We start from the raw sequence: 8,097 nt of genomic DNA on the forward strand, positions 1-8,097 counted from the left end.
CTGTCCCTCGCAACCGAGCTAGCTTCCGGAGGGCATGGTGGCCTGGCGGAAGTAGTAGTGAGGAGGCGGGAGGGGTGTTTTAAGGACGTTTCGACCAATCGCGGTCGCGTTCTTGTTTTGAGTGACGTCGTGTTTGGCCAATGACACGCGACGATCAATCAGGAAGAAGGAGAAGGAGAGATTTCCTCGAGGAGAGAGAAGCAGCGCTGTTGTTGTTTTGTGTCTGAATGATTTCCGTGTTTATTACAAATGTAAATAAATATATAATTATATTAATAATAATAAATTAATTAACAAATGTCTTCGGATGGACAGTGTGACGTCACCTGACCTGGACACATTATGCATAATAAAATAAAATAAAAATCACTCTTTCGTCAGGGAAACGTAAATAAAATAAATGAATAAATAAGAAAATACAGTTAAATTGCCCTCCGATTATTAATATTTTCATAGTTTATCGGAAGAAGCGAAAACGTTTAAACTAGTTCCGTTTTGGAGAGTTTAGCTGGATTTCATAATTTCCAGAATTACGGTATGGATGTGCTTGTTTATTTTGGGACGATAAATAGATGTGGTTTATAATCCAGAATGACGTCATCATCCCCCTCTTACTTCTCTTTCCTCCTTCAATATCTCTATATCCTGATCATAAGTAGGGACACCAGGCTATAGTATCCATCTGCGCGCAACAAATCCAACACCCGGAAATGTGTTGGGCCACGTCATCGTAAGCGCGTCGGTAAAAGAAACCGCGAGAATCCGCGAGATTAGAATTACAAGTACAATGGCAAATGCAGCTCAGGTGAGAATTTCGAAATATTATTAATGAACATGTTATAGTTTTCATATATGTATTTATTATTTAGGTTGTTGCATGTGTTACGCATTTGGCTGTAGTTTTGTTCATCTAATTGGGTAATTCTATGTGGTTTAGCGTTATCAGATATGAGATTAGATTCAACTTTATTGTCATTGCTGAGTACAAGTACCAACAACAAAATGCAGTTATGCATATAACCAGAAGTGCAAATAGTGACAAAACAAAGATAAACATGTACAGCCGGCAGGGCTAAAAAACGCCGCGCTCAGGTGGGGGGAAGGGAATGACTTTCACGTGGTAATTATTACAACTAACACTAAGTTAAAGATGAACTATATGCTATTTTCGAACTTTGGTAGTGTGTTCACTGTTGTATGTAGGTTGCACATATAATATTTTGAGCTCAGGTCACATATTTTCAAGCAAGATGAATTAAAGGAATGAAATATTCAATTTAAAGGAAATGAAAGTTATTTGGAGTCACATTCGATACATTCACCTAATTATATTTTATTCTTCCATAGACCAACATGATGTTTCCAGATGGACAATATCCTGCGCTTAAGAGATTGGACTTGGACACATTCCAGTGTCCATGTTGTCACAAGGCAGGGAAGTACCCTGCTCTTCTATCTCATATGCAGTTCCACCATAGTTCTGCTGTGAAATATGGAGGTAAGTCCACCTATATATTATCATGTCATCATTTGAATTTTAAATGGTGTTAATGTGTTATTTCTGTGCCCCAGCACATCCTTGGTGTAAATTAGTTTTAGATCAGACATTGTGGGCTCATTTGATGTTTGTGTGAGCTTTCACATTCCACATTAGATTTATATTACGGTTCTGACCTGTTAGCAACGCTGAATTAATTACCTGATGTGGGTTTAATTATTAATTCAAATGCAAAAGTTCAAGTTATAGGCATGGACCCTATGTTATCGAATTTTTATTTAATAAAAGTTTGGGCATTTAGCAGACGCCTGTTTCCAAAGCGACTTTTAATCAATACATTTGACTAAGCAAGTGAATCATCAATTCACCAGTCGTAGCAGGAAGAGTAATCTACCTCAGACCAGGGGTCTATTATTGTTAGTGACATGATTATGTATTGTTCTCACAAACACCTTTTTTCAAATTATGTATTTACAAAAATACAACTTATTGGTATGTTTCTAGTAGGCCTATCTTCTAAATCACTTTCTTTATTTCTTTTAGGATATGCTTTTTATAAATGCTTTTTATAAATTTGTAAATTTATAAATATAAGGGGTGTTGCTGAGAAAATTGTTGCGGGATCCTGGACAGAGAAGACTGGTCTGGATTTGGAGGTATTGTTTGAATGTTACTATCATATTATAGCTATAGTCATAATTACCTACTATTCTCTAACTAACTTTTCTTCGTACAGGGGCTTCCGAGGCAGACCAGTGGCAATGACTGTGGTGTCTTCATGATAATGGTGAGTTATGGTAATGCCACCAAGTGATATGGCACACTTGATTGTTCCTTAAAACCATCAAAAAAATGTGTAAATGTATGTAACAATGACTGACCACCACTTAGTCCTGACCAACATTCTGTTTGTGCATTTGCAAATAAAAAGGTGTGCAATAAAAGGTATTAAGGAACATTCATGTGTGCAGACCTCTCATATCACTTTCCTATGGAGTTATCAGCCATGTACATTTCATTGGATGTGTGTGACTACCTTCTCACTGAGTTATAAGCTGTCACATGGTAATCTTGTCTTTGTGTCTTTTCTCATTACAGTATGCCTGGTATTTCGCCATGGAGGCTACCTTTGACTTCAGCATTGTAAGTATTAAGAAAACAAGAACCCATTATATCAATATGCTATAAGACTTTGAATGCAAATTGAGTAACTGCTCTTTCTTTAGGATGACATGTCTCTCCTGAGAAGGTGGTGGTGTATTGTCCTGGTGGAAAACATTGGGCTGGAAGGGTATGCTGCAGTGCTACAAAAATAATAATTGTATTTGTACATTTATTATCAAGAGGACTTTGGGGTAACACCTGGCCCTACAATTCAACCTTCCGGTGAAGATAATGTGTGTTAATTTCAGATATGGAAGGAAGTTTGCTCACTTTAGTGAGGAAGGCAGAGCGACCCTTCACGACAGTGTCCCACCTGTATTCAGGACCTATTCAAGTGTTAAAAGGAGTCATGCAAGCAACACCATGGTCAGTGCATCTCTCACTAAGTATCTATGACCGTGTGCCTGTTTCTGAATGGGCTACTGCTCCTAAAACACATACTCCATGCAACTTTATGGCACATGCAATATGTTTAGTGGTACTGTGTCATTCTGAATCCAGCCTGGATCTCTTTTTGAAGTAGTTAACCCTTTCATGTAAAACATACTGGCAATAATGGTGGACTCTGTACAGATGCCACTGGACACTGACGAGGACCACACGTACTTCAAGAGGCCTTACAGCTTTCCTCCTAAAGAATTGGTTAGTGTGAATGAAGTTTATTGCATACAAACATACTATCCACCATTCACAGCTGTACACATAGTCATGCTTATGTGTGTATCCTGTTACCAGGGACAAAGATGTCAGAAGCCTGGAAAGTGAAACCACACTTTATATCAGGACACTTGAGGTAGAATGATCAAGGAAAGAAAGTGAGTGACTCATTCAGTACTTAACTGCACCTTTTCATTGTAACATGGTTAAGCACTGTATTATTATTTTAGGAAAGGGCTCAACAAGTTCAACACCAACGAAGAGTGACCAATGACTTGTTAGTGCATTGCATTTGCAATGCATTTTGGAAACATGAGGAGAGTGCTAATACAAATTCCATGACAGTTTGCAACCACTGATGAATGTGAGTTTCTTAAATTAATTATTAATCACTTCTTTATAACATTTTGTCTCAACAGTGAGAAGCAGCTGTCTCACCATTATATGGTCGAAAATGTGAGAAGAAAAGGAAGCTGAAAGACCATAGAGACAATGTTGAAAGAGCACTTGTGCTAAAGTGCAATCAGCAATGATGTCTTGATTGAAGCGCATTGAGTCGTATCTTGTGAGATGCGCTATACAAATAAAGCTTGAATTGATTTGATCCCTTGTACACTTTTTTTGGGCATTTGTGTTGCAACACACCTGTACATTCTGCACTCTACCCTGTTAGGCCCTTATTTTACTCTAGACAGAAGGGTTGTAACACTTGTTATTAATTCCATTTGGTATACCTCATAAACTTTCTTGCATTTCTGGTGTTTGCATTTTACATATTCTAAATATATGCTATCTACATGTCGCACTGGATGGGGTTATTGCTGTTGACTCATCAGAAAGTAAAGACTAATTCACAGAGTGTATGAAGATTCCAGTAAGGGTTTTGTGAAGGAGCCCTAGTGCTGTTGACATCAGAAATAGAATGTTTTATTTAGCTCATCAGTGTGCACTCAGCACCATGGACACCTCCAGCCCAGCACCTTGCACCACGGTTCCTGCCCTGCTCCATGGATTACAACGATGATCGCCTGACCCTTGCCTGACTCCACCAAGTCCTTTGCCTGACCCCTCAAACCTGTTTGACCTAATAAAGTCCCTCACCTGGGGTCATTGACATTCTTTTATTTATATACAGTTAGGTCTGGAAGTATTTGGACAGTGACACAATTTCCATAATTTTGTCTCTGTATGCCACCACAAAGGATTTGAAATGAAACAATCCAGATGTAATTGAAGTGCATTTTACAGCCTAAGGATGGCCTGTTTCAGTTGCATTGAGAGCTCTGTTGACTGCATGTTGTGCGTATACAGCAACAGCCTCCAAATGCAAATGCCACACTTGGAATCAACTCAGACCTTTTACCTGCTTAATTGATAAAGAAATAATGAAGGAATAAATAGCCCACACTGGCCCATGAAACAGCTTTTGAGTCAATTGTCTAATTACTTTTGGTTATTATACATAAGAGCTATAATTCATAAACCCTTCCTTCAATTTGGATGTGAATACCCTTAACCTAAAGCTGAGAGTCTGCACTTTAAGCCCAATAAATTCTGTTGGAAATCTCATATAAGATACGTTAGATCCAAAGTATCAAGGAGTATTGCAGTATTGTGCAGGGCAAAACATATTCTGGAACAGAGGATGTTGTATACTCTATATTGTTGTCTTGTCTTACCCTATTTGAGTTACTGTGTGGAGATATGGGGAAATGAATATAAAAGCACTTTAAACCCATTGATTACACTACAGAAAAAAGCTATGAGGATTTTGATTGATTGATTGAAAACTTTATTAGAAGATTTGCAGAAGTAGGTACATGAAAGTACATATTACATACAAGGTCAACTAACAGGATAAAAACCCAAGAAAGCCACTGGCTTATTTCAATTGGGGTCCTTGATTCTCAATTCATCGTTACATGTAAGACCGACAAAACAAACTAGTACTATCTACAAGATAATACAGACAAATAACTATTACTATCTACAAGATAAAAATACATCCATCATGGGAAGAACAATACAACAAAACATCAGGTATGTACAGCGGGTAGGGCAGGTGGGGACATACACCACAGGTGGGGGCGGGGGACAAAACACAAAGTATGTACAGTGGGTAGTTCGGGTCTTTTAATCTGATTTTTGATTTAGAGGGTCCAGTTACGGATTGCAGCCTCCTGTAAATGTTTTTTGAGAGTGGTTTTGAAGGTGGGCAGTGTTTTGCACTCCTTTAAGATTATAGGAAGGGCGTTCCACATTTTTACTGCAGTACAGATTGTACATGAGGTCGGATATCGTGATCACACTAATAACTTGTTCCTAATGTCAAAAATATGAAGAAAATATGAAGGAAAGCAGAAATATTGCTCTATTGCTCTATTTAAAAAAAGGTTTAAATTATTTTTAATGAAAAAGTATTAGAACGGATGATACTGAAATATATGTATTAATTAATTGGATTATATAATGTAAGCATAATTGTTAAGTATAAACAGGGGTAGGACAGGCTTCTTCCTACTCCTTTTCGAACAATTGATAGGACTGTACTCTACATATTAGTTTTTTTCCGTAGTTTTCACCGTAGTAAGGCCGTAGTAAGGCGATTCATGGTTTACTCCTAGTGTATCCATCTGCGCTGCGCGCATCAAATCCATCACCCGGAAATGTGATGTACCATACGTCATCATACCGCGCCTGCATATTTGCATAACACATTTCCGGGTGTTGGATTTGTTGCGCGCAGATGGACCCTACTCACACCAGGGGAGGCTAGTGGAGGTAGAAGTCCAGCTCCTTGTCAAACATGGGATGGATTAGGGAATGGTCTACCACACCACGTGTTTGATACCGTTCCTGATTCCACTCCATGCTTTACAATAAGTCCGTTCTCCGATTTATACCTCCAACAGCCTCCCCTGGAGTCAGGATATCTCACCCGTCCATACCCTACTAATACTCCTCAATATCTGAGTCCTTATTATCATATTAATAAGGACTCAGTACAGTGGAGGCTGGTGACTTCCAGAATCGAGGAGGCCAAATTTTTTTCTACCTTAACTGTACATAGCTACCTTAACTGTACATATCTACCTTAACTGTACATAGCTACCTTAACTATACATATCTACCTTAACTGTACATAGATACCTTAACTGTACATATCTACCTTAACTGTACATAGATACCTTAACTGTACATATCTACCTTAACTGTACATATCTACCTTAACTGTACATAGCTACCTTAACTGTACATATCTACCTTAACTGTACATAGATATCTTAACTGTACATAGCCACCTTAACTGTACATATCTACCTTAACTGTACATATCTACCTTAACTGTACATATCTACCTTAACTGTACATAGCCACCTTAACTGTACATATCTACCTTAACTGTACATAGATACATTAACTGTACATATCTACCTTAACTGTACATAGCCACCTTAACTGTACATATATACCTTAACTGTACATATCTACCGTAACGGTACATATCTACCTTAACTGTACATAGCAGATTCAGATTCAGATTCAGATAACGTTTATTGCCATTATGCTTGACACATATAGGAATTTGTTTTGGCATTACAGAAGGTGCATTTATGCTTTTTTCACATATATATGAACAAAACAAGTACAATACAAATGCAAAAACAGGCAAAAACAGGACAACACAGGACAGACAGTGCATGGATAGTGCTGTAAATAAAGTGCAGTGCAGAGTTATTCAAGGTCTAGTGCATGTTCAGTCCTGGGCAGACTTGGAGGCGGGGGGGAAGGGGAAGCCAGAGTCATTTAGCAGCCTGGCGGCTGAGGGGAAGAAACTGAGCCTGTGGCGGGCCTTCAGTGCCTTAGGCAGCCGCAACCTTCTTCCAGAGGGAAGCAGGGTGAGGAGGCCGTGGCCGGGGTGGAAGGGGTCGGCCATGATCTTTCTTGCCCTCCTCAGAGCCCTGGTGTCATGCAAGGAGTTGAGGGAGGGCAAGGGACAGCCGATCACCCTCTCTGCTGAACGTATCACCCGCTGCAACTTGGCCTTGTCCTTGGTCGTTGCAGCAGGGAACCAGGTGATGATGGAGTGGGTGAGGATGGACTCTATGATGGCCGTGTAGAACTGTAAAATAGCTACATTAACTGTACATATCTACCTTAACTGTACATATCTACCTTAACTGTACATATCTACCATAACTGTACATAGCTACCTTAACTGTACATAGCTACCTTAACGGTACATATCTACCTTAACTGTACAAAGCTACCTTAACTGTACATAACTACCTTAACTGTACATATCTACCTTAACTGTACATATCTACCTTAACTGTACATAGCTACCTTAACTGTACATAGCTACCTTAACTGTACATAGCTACCTTAACTGTACATAACTACCTTAACTGTACATAGTTACCTTAACTGTACATATCTACCTTAACTGTACATAGCTACCTTAACTGTACATATCTACCTTAACTGTACTTAGCTACCTTAACTGTACATAGATATCTTAACTGTACATATCTACCTTAAATGTACATATCTACCTTAACTGTACATATCTACCTTAACTGTACATATCTACCATAACTGTACATAACTACCTTAACTGTATATATCTACCTTAACTGTACATATCTACCTTAACTGTACATATCTACCTTAACTCAACATAACTTACTGTTATCCATCTCTTGTATATATCCTACTACCTACCGTACTTACTGTACTTATCACTTCATATCTCTACATATCCTATTTCGTCTACA

At 38.6% G+C, this 8,097-nt stretch overlaps 1 long non-coding RNA gene across 3 annotated transcripts; it reads left to right on the top strand.

Annotated features, from left to right (window-relative positions):
* The first annotated feature begins 1,362 nt into the window (after positions 1-1,362).
* Positions 1,363-3,869, top strand: LOC308157066. Of its 3 annotated transcripts, XR_013937430.1 has the most exons (9): positions 1,363-1,498; positions 2,042-2,154; positions 2,235-2,285; positions 2,597-2,641; positions 2,725-2,789; positions 2,911-3,028; positions 3,236-3,304; positions 3,398-3,477; positions 3,739-3,869. It is a non-coding gene; the product is annotated as an uncharacterized lncRNA (long non-coding RNA). The 3 variants fall into 3 exon arrangements; XR_013937429.1 differs by having other exon boundaries at positions 2,725-3,028; XR_013937428.1 differs by having other exon boundaries at positions 2,597-3,028.
* The last annotated feature ends 4,228 nt before the right edge of the window (positions 3,870-8,097 follow it).

Source organism: Nansenia antarctica, assembly GCF_963989245.1.
Source record: "Nansenia antarctica genome assembly, chromosome: 5".
NCBI classification, from domain to species: domain Eukaryota; kingdom Metazoa; phylum Chordata; class Actinopteri; order Argentiniformes; family Microstomatidae; genus Nansenia; species Nansenia antarctica.